At 35.9% G+C, this 13,191-nt stretch overlaps 2 pseudogenes; one reads left to right on the top strand and one right to left on the bottom strand.

The window, feature by feature from the left end:
* Window positions 1-2,218: 2,218 nt before the first annotated feature.
* Window positions 2,219-10,308, bottom strand: LOC102529166 (ubiquitin-like-conjugating enzyme ATG10 pseudogene; annotated as a pseudogene).
* Window positions 10,307-11,271, top strand: LOC102529427 (vacuolar-sorting protein SNF8 pseudogene; annotated as a pseudogene).
* The last annotated feature ends 1,920 nt before the right edge of the window (window positions 11,272-13,191 follow it).

Below are 13,191 nucleotides of genomic sequence, written 5' to 3'. Positions count from 1 at the left end.
CTGCATATCTTTTCCAAACTCATCCCATAGTATACTTAAAACTGATGAACTTTATTATATTTGAATATCTCAATAAGTCTGACAAAATGCTAAAATATAAAATTAATCCCCCAAATAGAAAGTAAAGTGGAATTAAATGTTCTCAACAAAATTGGGGGTTATCAATTAAAATAGCTTGGGGCATATAACTAACTAAAGGAGTTAAATGAATCTAACTATGTATTCAGTTGGTAGTACAACTATGCAAAGAAGAACTGTCTCAGATGACTGAAACACATCAATTCAATTGTGCATACATAGTCAAAAATCCCTGAGGACAAAAAAACTAAAAAAAAAAAAACTCATTGTTTTTAGTGATTATGTTGCTGGTGGTTATTTTTGTCATTGTTGCTCTGAAACTGTGTCCTGTGGGAGAAATAAAATAATGATTATGCTATTGTTTTTGAGAGCTGAGATTTTTTATATGTTTGAAAAGAAATACTGAGGTAAGCTTGATGATGTTGAATAAAAACTCTGTAGACTGGTTTTGAACTGGAAGTGTCAGTACAAACTCATAATGTATTTTATATATATATTTTTAAATTCTGTTTTCCAGCTCTATCAGCTGAAAAGATCTAGGATCCGTGACCAATCCAGTACCAATGAGCATTCCTGGCACTCAGATTGTTGTTTTTAAATATCATTTCCTGCTAAAAGTAACCTGGACTGCTTGGAGATGGCAGATGCCAGGACTAGGGCAGAAAGGTATGTATAAGATGTGCCTAAAATATGTTATCATAGCAGGAAGCAAAGAAGTTAACAAAGACAGCTGGCATGTCAATAGGGCTCAGGAGCCAACCTACATAAACTAGCACTGTCCGAAACTGTTCTATTTGAGCATCAGTAAGAATAATAGCTGCGATGAACTGAAACATCAAATAGGATTAAATCCACTTATTCATAATTATATTATAAAACCCCATTTTATTGGCCACTTTTGAAGGATGGTAGGGAATCAATTCATTATTTTGAAAACTGGTAAAGAAAAAAGAATCAAAATTTGTTATGTTTTTCCTGTACAAGCCAAATATCTCAGGGTAACTGAATAGGTGATAAGGGTAAGTTTCTCCTTATAGAAGTATTCTAACTAATAAACTTGACAGAAATGATAAAATTAAAATACCACTAGTTGGCATACAGCATTGTTTATAAAGTAGTCTTGCTTTGGGGAAAACAATCACATCTGAATCTGCTCAAGTTTTTAGATGTAACTATCAATTTAAAGCAAATAGAGGGGGAGGGTGTAGCTCAGTGGTAGAGTGTGTGCTTCACATGCATGAGGTCCTGGTTCAATCCCCAGTACCTTCATTAAAAAAATAATTAAATAAACCTAATTACCCCCCCCAAAAAAATCCAAACAAACAAACAAAAGAAATAAAGCAACTACAAGGGGGAAAAATATGTTAAATGATACCATGAGATGCAATCAGCAAAATCTACACTGTGGGGAACTTGGCAAGACAAATGTTGAACAAACACACATGTGCACAGATATATCATTATGTTATTTTTAATCCTATAGAATTTTAAAATTTTTATGTAGAGAAGTACTTTTTATGTAGAAAGTACTTTTCTTTATTGCTCTTGGATTTTACTTCTTGCATAACAATATCATACATAACCCAAATTTATTAAAAAAAAAGCATGGATAGTTCTAATATATTTATACTTCTAGTATTTCCTGAATTTATATTTGCAAATGGAATACAGTAGGGTTCTAACATTTTTAAACATAGTCAAGTCCCATCATCTTATATTAATCCATTCTGATTTTATTTTATTTTAAAAAATATTTTACAAGAAAGGTGAGCATTTAATGGATATTTGTAGCTTGTTATTCTCATATTAAAAATGAGTCTCAGAGACATGAAAGAATGACCTGGAAGTGCCCTGATGATGATGTCAGTATTTCTATTACTGAGTTAGATTCTTCTTCTTCTCCTTTTTTTTTTTTTTTTGGCTATATATAGTGATTTGTGTCTTTGCAGTGTTTCTTCTAAACATAAAATAAAACAGTTGCTGCAGACATTTGCTTCCAAGGGGAAAAACCCACCTCAAAATCTCAGTGGGCTGAAATCTCGCATGATACTGGTCCCGTTAAATCCAGGGCCAGCCACATAAACTTTCAGCATTCTTCTAAGTGCTTTGGCTCAATAGAAGAGTCTTGTGCATTGACATTTCATTCACTCTGAGAGGCTGCTCTCGCATAACTAAGAGGCTGATTCAGCTCAACCTTGGCCCTACGATGCTCAGCTGTGACGTGATGTAGTTGACTTTCCCATTGATTTTTCAAGGATTCTTTAACACAGGACTCATGAATTCTTTTGTCCTGCAGGGATGAAGTACATAAAAGGGTTGTCCAAGCATCGGATGCTCCTGTTGTGTAATAGTGCCCCATGGCACAGCAGCCACGTCTTATAGCACTCATGAACTCCTTCCCATATGTCCTTCAGAGCTAAAGGTCTTCCCTCTGAAAAGCTTGCCCTAAAGTAAAGCACAGGCACTTGGTAGCTACAGGAATATAAGACATGATACTCACATTTAATCACTTCAGTTGTCGTGGCAGTCTTGGTCACCTCAAAATCACCCAGGGGTGGCTCTAAAGCCTCCTCCCTGGGAAGACATGTCTGTAGAAGGGCAGATATTCCTGGATGTGACCCCGAAGTCCCATTGTTAATTTGAAAATTTGTTTTGGATATGTAGCCATCAGAACAGTCCTTTAAAGTTCTCCATTACCAACCGTCCCTTATCTGCTGTGAATGTTTGATGAATTCTGTACAATAATGCTGGAGTGTTTTTTTTCCATACTAAAGAACCCTTCCATACTAAACCATAATCCACTTCCCTCTGCCCTACCCTGCTGCCCAGCAAATCGGAGGCAGGGCCCCATTCTGATTTTAAAATATCATCTTTATTGTAAATTAAAAATCCATAGCCAAAAGAACCTTTTTCTAGATTCTCTGTATAATTATCCAGGAGGCTTTTATGTGCGACAATAAAATATGTTTAAATTATTATAGCTTGGAAGTTGTTTTGGTATCTAATTGGAACCATTCCCCTTCATTTTTTTTTTGAAAGCTTCCCTGGCTCTCCTTACAAATTTACCCTTCCAGATAAACTTCCATATAACATGCAATTTAGTACCCCGCTCCCAGCTTTTTATTCTGAAAAAAAAATTTAAAGAAAAATGCAAAGAATAGTAAAGTGAACACCTATATACTCTTTATCTGGATTCAACAATTGTTAACATTTACCACATTTGTTTATTGCTCTTTATAACTCCAGCTGTTAAAAAGGATAAGGCAGACTACCCTGTAGGTGAGATTACAAAATGGTAAGGACACTTGGGGAACAGTTTGGCAATGTCTTACAAAGTTAAACACATCTTACACCTAGAAATCTTACTCTTAGGTATTTACCCAAGAGAAAATGTAAACATATTCTCACACAAAGAATGATATGCAAATTTTCATAGCATAAAAAAAAAACAAACTAGAACAAACCAAATATTTATCAACTGGTAATTGAATAAATAATTTCTTTATTATGCAATTCTACTCTGCACTAAAAAGAAATGAGATAGTGATATGTGTAACAAGACTATGGAATCTCAAAAACACATAAGTAAAAGTAGTCAAACACAAAACACTACATATTGTACAATGCCATTTATATGAAATGCTAGAAATGCAAAACTACAGTAGCGAAAAGCAGGTCAGTGGTTTCAAAGAGCTAGATGTTAGGAGAGGGCATTGATTATAATGGATAAGGAGGGAACTTTTTAGGGTAATGGAAACATTTCATATCTTAATTGTGGTGAAGCTTACATGACTGTATACAATTGCCAAAACATATTAAACTGTACAGTTAAAATGGATGAATCTTATTTTATGAAAATTCTATCAAATTTATAAATTTAGGGGGAACCTATTCCCCAAATTCACTAGTCTAAAAATTGAAGAGGAATCTTTTTTGTTTTTTTATAAAGAATTAGGCTCCATCAACAGATGACTGGATAAAGAAGATGTGTGTGTGTGGGTGTGATGGAATATTACTCCGCCATAAAAAAGAATGAAATAATGCCATTTGCAGCAACATGGATGGACCTAGAGATGATCATAATAAGTGAAGTAAGTCAGACAAAGACAAATATCATATGATATCACTTATATGTGGAATCTTAAAAAAAAACACAAATTCTATTTACAAACCAAAAACAGATTCACAGACTTAGAAAACAAACTGTGGTTACCAAAGGGGAAAGGTGGAAAGAGATGAATTAGGGTTTAGGAATTAACAGACACACATTGCTACATAAAAAATAGATAAATAACAAGGACCTACTGCATAGCACATAGAACTATATTCAATTTCTTGTAATACCATATAATGGAAGGGGGAGGGTGCATGCTTAGCATGCATGAAGTAATGGGTTCAACCTCTGGTACTTCCTCTAAAAATAAATAAATAAATAAATAAACCTAATTACCTCCCCTCTCCAAAAAATTTTTTTAAAAACATATAATGGAAAAGAATCTGAAAAGAAAAAATATATATGTTTGTATATGTGTAACTGAATCACTTTGCTGTACACCTGACACTAAAACTAACATTGTAACAGACTCACACACATAGAGAACAAACTTACGGTTACCAGAGGGTAAAGGGGGTGGGAAGAGATAAATTGGGAATTCGAAATTTTTACCTCTTGGGGAGTGACAGAAATGTTAGCTCTCTTGATTGTGATAGTGGTTTCATTGGTGTATACATCTATCAAAATTCATCAAATTGCACATTTGAAATATGTGTAGTTTACTGTACAGGAACCATACCACAATAAAGTTGTTTTTAAAAAAAACTAACATTGTAAATCAACTACACTTTGATAATTTTTTTAAGGAAAAAAAGAATTAGGCAATTTAGTAAGAACTGATTTGAAAAACTCTCCAAGATACACTGTTATGGCTAGTATTTGTGCAAGGAAAAAATGGCTGAGTCTCTGACTACAATTGTATAGAATATCCTTGAAGTTTAAGAAAGGAATTGGTAAGAGAGCTGTCTGTGGGAAGGTGAACTTGGGAGAAGTGGTGGACCTTTTTACTTTTTTGGAATTTTTTCTGGGTAAACATAATACGTAGGTAAGAAATAAACAACCAAACTAGAATAAAAGTTATCAAAATACACTGAATTTAGACTCAGAATTTTAAAAAGAAAGAAATGTAACCAGTTTTTAGAGTCAAATTTGATGAAGCGGGTTGTAACAGTTATATGAACATATTGGTATGTTAATAATATAATAATAATAATAACAGTAACAACAAGTAACATTTATTGAGTTTTGTCATATGCCAGGAATTCGCTAAGAACTTAATTCTTAGAACTAACGACTTGGGACAAAGATACATAAGTTAAGTAATGTCTCTGAGTTGATACAGCTGTCTAGAAGCTGTGAATATCTAAAGGATGCCCGGATTCTTACAGCATAGAAGGGAATAAGAGGAAGTGGATAAGTGCTTCTTGTGGGAGTAAAGTGTGAGTGACAAGAAAGTTTACTGTACTGGCCAGTCAAGGGGCCTGGGTCTGAAAAACTGGGCTGAAACATCCAGCAGGCCCCAGAGAACATGTCCAGGGGCCCAAGACTTAAGGATTATGTCATGGGAGTTATGCCCCAGTCAGAGTTCTCTACACTGAATCAAAGGGAAATATGTCAGGCAGGACTTTCCTGTCTGACTCAGGAAAACCTGAAGTACATGGATAACACCTTGATCTTAGATGCTCTGCCATCTAGCAGGGATGTAGGTCTGACATGTGCCTTTAAGCAGGTGAAAGAGCCAGGGTAGGAGAAGGTAATTCAGGGAAAATAGGGAAATAATTGTGGGGGATAAGTGGTGTAGGGTCTGTGATGGAGTAATCTCCCCCATTTTGTCCTGTATATGGCTTCAGGGATGGAAGAGGCACAGAACAGCTACTGGGTATAACAGGGTTTTTCTTCATTAACCATGAGACCTAAATATCTCCCCAATCTGCTGTCCACCTTCATCTCCAGACCATCTGGTTGGGAAGCTGAGCCACTGCAAGCCAGTGTCTGGATCTTGACACCTTACCAAATGACTAGACCTTTTCCTGGGATCACTCCCAGGAACCTCTATTTCCACTGCTTCTTTAGGATACCTCTACTTTTCTGATTCCTGGAAATCAATCAACCCCCTCCAATTTCTCCCCTGTATATCTAATAACTTGGAGAAGAGTCGATTCTGACCCCAAGGCAAGCAGATAGATGGATTAGTGTCTACAGTAGGTGGTTCCAACCACTTCGGAAGTTGAGTCTATAGCTGGACTATAATTAGTTGATATGAGTCTGAATTTGCATTTTTTCCTAGACTATATATGTCTTGTCTTCTCCAACTTTTCTAAAAGCTAAGATCCATGTCTGTAACACTATCCAATCTATCAAATCTTAAGGCTTTGTCTCCAAATACATCCATTGCTCTCTCTACTACACCCACTCTGATCTAAGGCAGGAAATTGATAGTACACTCAAACTGGGTAATTCTAGGAAAGTTTAATAAAAGAACTATTAAACTGATAAACTGGTACATGGAAATACAAGTGCATTAGTGGTGGCCACTATACCCCTAGAAGGAATGGGGGGGCATTACTAAAATACGGAGACAGAAAGAGCTTTGTGGGGAGAGCTGCCTGACAGGAGCTGTGACCTTTCATCAAGGGATACAGATGCCCACAGCAACCCTGCAGATTGGGAGTCAGGAGAATACCCTGATCTCATTTCCTCTCACCAGTCCTCCACGTTGGCCAGTGTTCCACATTGACTGCCTTCAACCAGAAGTCAGAGGGCCTGGCAGCCAGTTAACCAGTCAACATAAGTTGGCTTCCTGGAGCACAGAGCAGGGTAGAGAATGATGGAGCAGACATGGAAAGGTAACAGAACATCATCTTTAACCTGGATGCCTGCAGCAATCCTAACCTATAGTCTGATTTCCTTACAGTTGCTAAAGCAGTCTTTTTTTTTTCAATTGTGATGAAACATATATACATATATATCACAAAATTTGCCATTTTAACCATTTTAAGTATACAATTCAGTGGCATTAATTACATTTACAATCAACCATCACCACTATGTCCAAATCTTTTTCATAACCCCAAACAGAAACTCTGCATGCATTAAGCAGTAATTTTCCATGATTCCTACCTCAAGCGCCTAATAATCTCTAATCTACTTTTCACCTCTGTGAATTTGCCTATTCTAGATACTTAATATAAGTGGAGTCATGCAATATTTATTTGTTTATCTCTGGCTTCATTCATTTAGCATAATGTTTACAAGGTTCATCCACGTCATAGCATGTATCAGAACTTCAATCCTTTGTATGGCTGACTAATATTTCATTGTATGCATGTACCACATTTTGTTTACTCATTCATCTGCTGATGCACACTTTGGCTGTTTCTGCTTTTTGACTATTGTGAATAATGCTGCAATGAACATTATACAAATACTTGTTTGACTCTCTATTCTCAGTTCTTTTGGGTATATACATAAGAGTGAAATTTCTGAGTCATATGGTAATTGTGTTTAATTTTTTGAGGAACCCTAATGTAGTCTTTTAAAAATATAAATCGATATTGTTACTTTCCTCCGTAAAATGCTATAATGCTTTCCAATTTCAAAACATATTATAAAGTTACAGTAATCAAGATAGTGTGGTACTGGCATAAGGGTAGACTTAGATCAATGAAATAGAATTGAGAGCAGACATGGAAAGGTAACAGAACATCATCTTTAACCTGGATTCCTGCAGCAATCCTAACCTATAGTCTGATTTCCTCACAGCTGCTAAAGCAGTCTTTTTTTTTTTCAGTTGTGATGAAATATGTATATACAACTATGGGCAACTGATTTCAGACAAGAGTCCAAAGACAATTCAATGGGGAAAGAATTATCTTTTCAACAAATAATGCTGAGAGGGGAGGGTATAGCTCAGTGGTAGAGGTGCCTGCCTAGCATGCACGAGGTCCTGGGTTCATTCCCCAGTACCTCCATTAAAAAGATAAATAAACCTAATTACCTACCCCCACCCAAAAAATTATAATGCTGGGACATCTGGATATCCACATGCAAAAGAATGAAATTGGACCCCTTACTTACATACACACAAAACATTAACTCAAAATGGGTTATAGGCCTAAATGTAAGAACTAAAATCATTAAACTCTTAGAAGAAAACATAGGAGTAAATCTCTGTGACCACGGGTTAAGTAAAATCTTCTTAGATATGACACTAAAAGCATGAGCAATCAAACTAAAAATAGAATAGACTTCATCAAAATAAAATCTTCTGTGCTATGAAGGATACCATTAAGAAAATAAAAAGATAATCCACAAAGTAGGAGAAACTATTTGCAAATCATGTATTTGATAAGGGATTTGTATCAAGAATATATAAAGAACTCTAACCAGTCAACAGTAAAAAGACATCCCAGTAAAAGTGTGCAAAGAATATGGATAGACAGTTCTCCAAAGATGGCATACAAGTGGCCAATAAGCACATGAAGTGATGTTCAACATTATTAGACATCAGGGAAATATAAATCGAAACCACAATAAGATACAAGTTCACTTGCTCTAGAATGTCTATATTTAAAAAGACAGATAATAACAAATGTTGGTGAGAAAGTGTAGAAATCAGATCTCTTTGTTTTTCTTTTGATTTATCTTAATGTTACATAAATATTTTATTTTTCTCCTATTAAATTATATGTTCCTTGAGTCCTGGCACAAATCTCATACAAGCATACCTCATTTTATTGAACTTCCCTTTATTGCACTTCACAGATATTGTACTTTTTACAAATTGAAGGTTTGTGGCAACCCTGTGTTGTCAGATGATGGTTAGCATTTTTTAGCAATAAAGCATTTTTTAGTTAAGGTTTGTACATTTTTTTATATGTAATGCTATTAGGCTTCAGTATAGTGTAGACATAACTTTTACATGCACTGGGAAACAAAAAAATTCTTGTGACTTGCTTTATTACAATATTTGCTTTACGGCAGTGGTCTGGAACAGAGCCCACAATATCTTCAAGGTATGCCTGTATAAAATTTATCTGTCCCTCATGGTTAACAGATTATAAATTAATATTCTCGTATGACAATTTATCTAATCACATGTGTGACTAGACACGTGTGATTAGAGAAGTTGATTTTGCAACTAATTTGTCTTTGCAGGGTCACCACAAACCTGTTATTCAAGATAGATGAATACAGGTCTTCTTTTTACCTGGTAGTGGGAGTAGAAATGTGTATAATATTCTAGAAGACATTGTAACAACACAGTGAGCAGCTGCTTTCTTACCACTGTAGAGCCCAGAGTTCCAGAAATGGTTGACCAATGTCTTTAATGTTGTGGTTGGCATATCTCTACTTCCTAGGTAGCCTTCAGAAGGGAGCAGAGCTGTGATAATATAAAGGTAGTTGGAATGTCCGTTTCTGACCAACATGAAGTAACAGGGACTTGATTTATCCTCCACCTTATGCAACTAGAAGACAAACAATCAAAATGTATAAAACAATAGTTTCAGACACTGGACAGCAGGCAGTACCAGACTATGATCCCTGAGAAGAGGGAAACAATGTGAGCCCTGTGAGTATATCATCTTTACTGCCTGTAGGCAGCTTCCAGGCTGCAGGACAAGGAAGTGGAATCCAAATGCAGCCCAGAAGCTTCTCTGCAATGAGGAAACAGAGATTTCAGGAGGGCTGAGATGGGTAGACTTTGCAAGGCAGTGTATTTGAGAGGAGGGAGATGCACAGAGGAAGAATTTTGGAGATCTGCAGAATGATACCCTCACTGTCTGAATACTAACTTGTGCATATGTGTGAGGCTGAGGAAAGAACCACGGAAAAGAGTAAACAGAACAATTTTTGGACCTCTTACTGGTATGGGAATAGTTCATGTTCCTACCAGCCAGGGTAGAAAGATTTCATAATACACAGGGAATTGGATAGAATTCCCAGAATGGTATTAGCCACAGGAACCAATTAGTCCTAGATTAAATGTTGCTGTGGATCTACGCTAAAAAGGCTAAATACAGGCCTCAAAAGGACCCATCTGATTCCAAGTAACTTAACTGCACACTAGAAAAAAAATTATTTAAAGGAATACAACATAATCTAGCAATCTTTAATGTAAAACTCACAATATCTGGCATCCATTCATTCAAAAACATCAAACATCCTTCATACATGCAGGTACGCATTTCATGACCTTGGCTTTCAATGACAGATGCTTGTACCACTCATTTGATATTAAAAATTTAATTATGATAAAAAATATATCAAACATCCAAAAAAATCAAGAAAATATTGCCTGTAAATAGGCAATGAAATCACTCCATAGAGGCCAGTGGCAGATCTGGGGATGCTAGCGTCCTGACAGCAGGATAGCCTACTGGCCCTGGGCAGAGATATTCCAGTGCAGGGTAGGAGCCAGCATCATCACCCAGAAGCTGTCAAGGACAGCTATAAGTAACGAGAGACTGACTTGGCTAAGGATCAGCTAGCTCGGATGTCAAAGAAGTTGGACAATTGGTGATTATAATCTGGGGCAATTTGTCAGCAAGAACAAGCAAGAGACCCGGAGGTATCCTAAGCTACAGGTGCAGTTTCAGGACATATGTGCCATCACTGGGGTGGATCCCCTGATTTATGGAAAAGGATTTTGGTCTGAGATGCTGGGCATACAGATTACCAAAGTGTGCCAAGTCCTGAAGCACCAGAATGGAAGTCTGAGAACTTTGGAGGAATTACATCAACAAGTTTTACATGGAAGGGAAAAATGTGCCCAGGATGTCAGCCAAGACAACCTGATCAGGGCCATCAATTAAATAAAGACACCTGGGACTGGCTTCAGTATTATCCATCTGGGTGGCATTTACCTTATTCAGTCCATTTCAGCTGAGCTCAATATGGATCACACTGACGTGCTACTGCTGGCAGGGAAAAATGGCTACATGACTATCAGTGAGATCAAAGTCAGTCTTAAATGGGAGACAGAGTGATTATGCCAAGTGCTGGAACACCTGCTGAAGGAAGAACTGGCCTGTCTGGACTTGTAAGTCCCAGAGGAGGCATACTACTATCTGCCAGCTCACCTTACTGACCTCTACTCCTAGATTACAACTGAGGAGGCCAGAGAATTCCTCTCCTGAACCTCGGAGTGTAGAAAGGGGCACATCAGCAGGCAGGGAAAAGAGAGAGGAGCTATTTATTGGTGAATAAAACCTGAGCAATTTTGTTTAAAAATTAGAAATAAATAAACCAATAAAAACATACTCAGATATTACAATGATGATGGAACTAACCAATAAGAACATAAAAGCTGCTATTATAAATATGCTCCATATGTTCAAAAAGAGGGAGGAAAATATGACCAGGTAATTAGGGAAATGTGAGATAAAAGAAATTTCCAAACATCTGGTTATGAAAAATATAACATCTGAAACAGAAAATACACTGGATGGAATAAAAGTAGATGCTGAAGAAAAGATTGGTGATCTGAAGAAAGAGCAATAGAAACTAACCAAGATGAAGTACAGAGACAAAAAAGGAATGAAAAAATGAACAGAGCACCACTTGAGTATGGAATAATATTAAGTAGATAAATATATGTATGATAGCCCATAAGGATCCCATAAGAAAGAAAATATGTGAAAAGAGGTTTAGAAAAAATATTTAAAGGCAAAATGGCCAGAAATTTTCCAGATTTGCTGAAACCTATAAACCCAGATTCAAGAAGGTCATTGAATCCCAAGCAGAATAAACCCAGAGAAAACCACTTCATGTTATTTCACAATGAAATTGCTAAAGCCAGTGATAAATAGAGAACATATTAAAAGCACCCAAAGAAAAAAGGCACATTACTTACAGAAGAATAAATAAAAGAATGACAATAGACTTATCAGAAACTACACAAATCAGAAGACAAAAGAAAAATATCTTTACCACATTGAAAGGCACAAACCAATCAACCTAAAATTTTCTACTCAACAAAATTATCATTCAAAAGTGAAGGTACATTTCCTCAAAAAGTTAAACACAGAATTACCATATGATTCAGCAATTCCATTCCTAGGTATAAACCTAAATAATTGAAAATAGGGACTCAAACAAATACTTGTAGGAAATTGTGTATTGCAGCATTACTCACAAGAGCTGAAAGACTGGACCAACCCCAGTATCCAACAACAGATGAATGTATAAACAAAATGTAGTATATACATTCAATGGAATATTAGCCATACAAAGGAGTGAAGTTCTGTTACTTGCTACAACATGGATGACCCTTGTAAACATTATGCTAAGTGAAGAAGCCAGAAACAAAAGGATTTTGCCTGATTCTGCTTAAATGAACCCACTGAAAATAGGCAAATTCATAGAGACAGAAAGTAGATTAGAGGTTATTTGGGGCTGGGAGAAGAGGTTAATGGGGAGTTGTTATTGCTTAATGGGTAGAATTTCTGTTTGGAGTCATTAACAAGTTTTGGAAATAGTGGTGATGGTTGTACAACACTGTGAACATAAAGAATGTCACTGAATTGTACACTTAAAACTGTTAAAATTACAAATTTTATGCAGTGTATATTTTACCACAGTAACAAAATGAAGGAAACATGAACTGTTTTTCAGACAAACAAAATATGAGAAAATTCATCACCAGAATTCTGATGAATGAAAAAATTCATGATTTAAAAGAAGTATTTAAGGAAGTTCTCCAGGCAGGAGGAAATGATATCATGTGAAAATTTGGATTTACACAACAAAGTGAAGAGTCAGAAATAGTAAATATATGGGTATATATAAAGGACATTTCTTTAATATTTAGTATCTTCAAAAGATAATTGGCTCTTTAAGGCAAAAATTACAACAGTGGGGTTTACAGTACATGTAAAAACAAAATGTATGACCACAATAGCACAAAGAATGAGAGGGAAAAAAGTTCTGTAATGTTTTATAGCACACATGAAGTGATATATTATTTCAAGGTAGACTGATGTTTAAAGATTATACTTTATAAACTCTAGAGCAACAACTAAAAAAAATGGTATAACTAATATGCCAGTAGCAGAAAC

Source organism: Vicugna pacos, chromosome 11 (genome assembly GCF_048564905.1).
Source record: "Vicugna pacos chromosome 11, VicPac4, whole genome shotgun sequence".
Taxonomy (NCBI): domain Eukaryota; kingdom Metazoa; phylum Chordata; class Mammalia; order Artiodactyla; family Camelidae; genus Vicugna; species Vicugna pacos.
Note: the sequence above shows the minus strand (reverse complement) of the source record. Positions and strands in the feature narration are given on the sequence as shown.